The sequence below is a fragment of the Triturus cristatus genome, chromosome 8 (genome assembly GCF_964204655.1).
Source record: "Triturus cristatus chromosome 8, aTriCri1.1, whole genome shotgun sequence".
NCBI classification, from domain to species: domain Eukaryota; kingdom Metazoa; phylum Chordata; class Amphibia; order Caudata; family Salamandridae; genus Triturus; species Triturus cristatus.
The window spans coordinates 55,834,589-55,839,734 of NC_140591.1; the positions used below are offsets into that span (position 1 = coordinate 55,834,589).

Here is a 5,146-nt window from a genome sequence, read left to right on the forward strand (position 1 = left end):
AAATGGCCAGCTGGATGAAATAGCTCAGTTGGGAGAGTGTTAGATTGAAAATCTAAAAGTCCCTTTTTCAATGCTGGGTTTCGGAAAAGTCTGAGAGGTTTCTTGCTTCTCGCAAAATATTTCTTGGTATCAGCTCAAGTTTTTCTTTCTTTATTTATCAAAATATTTGATCAACTGATCGACAACATGATCAATTCAACATAGAATTGTCTTTCTGTCCTCCTTCTAAATTTGCTTCCACCTCTCTTGCATTCAGCTTCGACTACAAATGTTTCCTATTTCATGATTTTTTGTAAAGTAAACTCTTGTCTGCATCAGCTTCCACTTCTCCTTGAACACAGATTTCAGTATTCAGATGACATAGCTTACCTACTCAGGCCAAATACCTCTGTGTAATATGGTGCTAGTCCATTCAGAGTAAAAAAAAAAGCTACCTAACCTGGATCCGAAAAATGCTATTTACCTATTGCACCCGTTAACTGATGAATGATACAGGACATCTTAAAACATAGCTCTAGCATGAGGTTGAGCAACTATTTTCTTGGGAAGTTTAAAAGAAAGGATGAAGACCCAAACTGCATGCAGGCCGAAATAGCTCAGTTGGGAGAGCGTTAGACTGAAGATCTAAAGGTCCCTGGTTCAATCCCGGGTTTCGGCACAATTTCAACCTCTGATTTTCATGTCTCAAAAGCTGTTTGGAGTTAAATCAACGCTCTTCTTTATCAAAACCTTTTATCAATCTGATCAACAACACAATCAATTCAACATATTATTTACTTTCTGTCTTCTTTTCAAACTTGCTTCGACCTCTCTTGTATTCAACTATGCCTCATTTATTTGAAACTTCTTGCTTTATTTTAAAGTAAAGCTTTGCCTGCATCAGCCTCTAATTCCCCTTATACAAAACTGTCAGTAGTCAGATGACATAGCTTGTACACCCTGGCCATATAGGTCTGTGTTTCAGAGTATAAGTCAATTCAGAGTTTAGAAAAAAAAATTCTACCTACATTGTCCCCTAAAAAGGATATTCACTCATCAGACCAAGTTACCTGCTGAATGATACTGGACACTTTAACACATAACTATAAACGAAAATAGAATGACCAGGTTCTGTATGTATCGTCTACAATTATTAATAATACATCAGGAGGCCACAGGGACTTGTTGGCTGAAATATCTCAGTTGGGAGATCGTTAGACTGAAGAGCTTAAGGTACCTGATTCAATCCTGACTTTCAGCACAGTGCGAGGGGAACCTACATTCTTGCAAAATATTTCTTGAAATCAGCTCTAGTTTTTTTTTCTTTATTTCTCAAAATATTTTATCAACTGATCAACAACATGATAACTTCAACAAAAAGTTGTCTTTCTGTCCTCCTTCTAAACTTGCTTCCACCTCTCTTGCCATCAGCTTTGATGACGAATTTATCCCATTTTATACTTTTTTCAAAGTAAACTCTTGTCTGCATCAGCTTTCACTTCTCCTTGAACAAAGTTGTCAGTATTGAGATGACATAGCTTACCTACTCAGGCGACATACGTCTGTGTAATACAGTGCTGGTCCACTCAGAGTTTTAAAAGAAAAACGACCTAACATTTATCCCAAAAACACTACTCACCCATTTCACCAGTTAGCTGCTGAACAATGCAGGACACATTAAAACACAGCTCTAACCTCAGATTGAAAATCCAGGTTCTGCATCTCTGTTCTGGGATTGTTCAAAAAAAGAGGCTGAATACTATAGCTGCTGGCAGGCCGAAATAGCTCAGTTGGGAGAGTGTTAGACAGAAGATCTAAAGGTCCCTGGTTCGATCCCGGGTTTCGGCACATTTTGAACTTCTGCTTTGCATGCCACAAAGACTATTTTGAGTCAACTCATATTGACTTTGTTTATAATGATCAAAACCTTTTATCAAGATAATCGACAATACAATTAATTCAACATATTATTTACTTTCTGTCTTTCTTTCAAACTTGCTTCCACCTCTCTTGTATTCAACTTTGCCTCCTTTATTTCCCAATTCTTCCTTTAATTGAAAGTAAAGCTTTGCCTGCATCAGCCTCCAGTTCCCCTTATACAAAACTGTTAGTAGTCAGATGACCTAGCTTGCCGACCCTCGCCATATAGGTCTGTGTTTCTGAGTATAAGTCCATTCATAGTTTACAAACATCATCTAACTAACTTGGCTCCTAAAAAGGAAATTCACCAATCAGACCAATTTAGCTACTGAATAATACTGGACAATTTAACACATAACTGCACATGCAGATAGAGTGACCAGGTTCTGCATTTATCTTTAACAATTATAAAAAATACAACAGAAAGCCAAAATTGCCAGCTGGATGAAATAGCTCAGTTGGGAGAGCAGTAGACTGAAGATCTAAAGGTCCCTGGTTCAATCCCGGGTTTAGGCACATTTTGAACTTCTGCTTTGCATGCCACAAATGCTATTTGGAGTCAACTCATATTGACGTAGATTATAATGATCAAAACCTTTTATCAAGCTGATCGATAAGACAACCATTTCAACATATTTTTTACATTCTGTCTTTCTGTCAAACTTGCTTCCACCTCTCTTGTATTCAACTTTACCTGCTTTATTTGCCAATTCTTCCTTTAATTGAAAGTAAAGCTTTGCCTGCATCAGCCTCGAGTTCCCCTTATACAAAACTGTTAGTAGTCAGATGACCTAGTTTGCCTACCCTCGCCATATAGGTCTGTGTGTCTGAGTATAAGTCCATTCATAGTTTACAAACATCTTCTAACTAACTTGGCTCCTAAAAAGGAAATTCACCCATCAGACCAATTTAGCTGCTGAATAATATTGGACAATTTAACACATAACTGCACATGCAGATAGAATGACCAGGGTCTGCATTTATCTTTAACAATTATCAAAAATACAACAGAAAGCCAAAATGGCCAGCTGGATGAAATAGCTCAGTTGGGAGAGTGTTAGATTGAAAATCTAAAAGTCCCTTGTTCAATGCTGGGTTTCGGAAAAGTCTGAGAGGTTTCTTGCTTCTCACAAAATATTTCTTGGTATCAGCTCAAGTTTTTCTTTCTTTATTTATCAAAATATTTGATCAACTGATCGACAACATGATCAATTCAACATAGAATTGTCTTTCTGTCCTCCTTCTAAATTTGCTTCCACCTCTCTTGCATTCAGCTTCGACTACAAATGTTTCCTATTTCATGCTTTTTTGTAAAGTAAACTCTTGTCTGCATCAGCTTCCACTTCTCCTTGAACACAGATTTCAGTATTCAGATGACGTAGCTTACCTACTCAGGCCAAATACCTCTGTGTAATATGGTGCTAGTCCATTCAGAGTAAAAAAAAAAGCTACCTAACCTGGATCCGAAAAATGCTATTTACCTATTGCACCCGTTAACTGATGAATGATACAGGACATCTTAAAACATAGCTCTAGCATGAGGTTGAGCATCTATTTTCTTGGGAAGTTTAAAAGAAAGGATGAAGACCCAAACTAGCAGCAGGCGGAAATAGCTCAGTTGGGAGAGCGTTAGACTGAAGATCTAAAGGTCCCTGGTTCAATCTCGGGTTTTGGCACAATTTCAACCTCTGCTTTTCATGTCTCAAAAGCTGTTTGGAGTTAAATCAACGCTCTTCTTTATCAAAACCTTTTATCAATCTGATCAACAACACAATCAATTCAACATATTATTTACTTTCTGTCTTCTTTTCAAACTTGCTTCCACCTCTCTTGTATTCAACTATGCCTCATTTATTTGCAACTTCTTGCTTTATTTTAAAGTAAAGCTTTGCCTGCATCAGCCTCCAATTCCCCTTATACAAAACTGTCAGTAGTCAGATGACATAGCTTGTACACCCTGGCCATATAGGTCTGTGTTTCAGAGTATAAGTCAATTCAAAGTTTAGAAAAAAAAATTCTACCTACCTTGTCCCCTAAAAAGGATATTCACTCATCAGACCAAGTTACCTGCTGAATGATACTGGACACTTTAACACATAACTATAAACGAAAATAGAATGACCAGGTTCTGTATGTATCGTCTACAATTATTAATAATACATCAGGAGGCCACAGGGACTTGTTGGCTGAAATATCTCAGTTGGGAGATCGTTAGACTGAAGAGCTTAAGGTACCTGATTCAATCCTGACTTTCAGCACAGTGCGAGGGGATCCTACATTCTTGCAAAATATTTCTTGAAATCAGCTTTTTTTTTTTTTTCTTTATTTCTCAAAATATTTTATCAACTGATCAACAATATGATAACTTCAACAAAAAGTTGTCTTTCTGTCCTCCTTCTAAACTTGCTTCCACCTCTCTTGCCATCAACTTTGATGACGAATTTATCCCATTTTATACTTTTTTCAAAGTAAACTCTTGTCTGCATCAGCTTTCACTTCTCCTTGAACAAAGTTGTCAGTATTGAGATGACATAGCTTACCTACTCAGGCGACATACGTCTGTGTAATACAGTGCTGGTCCACTCAGAGTTTTAAAAGAAAAACGACCTAACATTTATCCCAAAAACGCTACTCACCCATTTCACCAGTTAGCTGCTGGACAATGCAGGACACATTAAAACACAGCTCTAACCTCAGATTGAAAATCCAGGTTCTGCATCTCTGTTCTGGGATTGTTCAAAAAAAGAGGCTGAATACTATAGCTGCTGGCAGGCCGAAATAGCTCAGTTGGGAGAGTGTTAGACTGAAGATCTAAAGGTCCCTGGTTCGATCCCGGGTTTCGGCACATTTTGAACTTCTGCTTTGCATGCCACAAAGACTATTTTGAGTCAACTCATATTGACTTTGTTTATAATGATCAAAACCTTTTATCAAGATAATCGACAATACAATTAATTCAACATATTATTTACTTTCTGTCTTTCTTTCAAACTTGCTTCCACCTCTCTTGTATTCAACTTTGCCTCCTTTATTTCCCAATTCTTCCTTTAATTGAAAGTAAAGCTTTGCCTGCATCAGCCTCCAGTTCCCCTTATACAAAACTGTTAGTAGTCAGATGACCTAGCTTGCCGACCCTCGCCATATAGGTCTGTGTTTCTGAGTATAAGTCCATTCATAGTTTACAAACATCATCTAACTAACTTGGCTCCTAAAAAGGAAATTCACCCATCAGACCAATTTAGCTACT

General features: G+C 37.5%; 2 non-coding genes across 2 annotated transcripts; both read left to right on the forward strand.

Annotated features, from left to right (window-relative positions):
• Positions 1 to 585: 585 nt before the first annotated feature.
• On the forward strand, positions 586 to 658 carry TRNAF-GAA (transfer RNA phenylalanine (anticodon GAA)). The gene has a single exon. It is a non-coding gene; the product is annotated as a tRNA-Phe (tRNA).
• Positions 659 to 4,671: 4,013 nt separating this feature from the next.
• Positions 4,672 to 4,744, forward strand: TRNAF-GAA (transfer RNA phenylalanine (anticodon GAA)). Its single transcript has one exon. It is a non-coding gene; the product is annotated as a tRNA-Phe (tRNA).
• Positions 4,745 to 5,146: the final 402 nt, after the last annotated feature.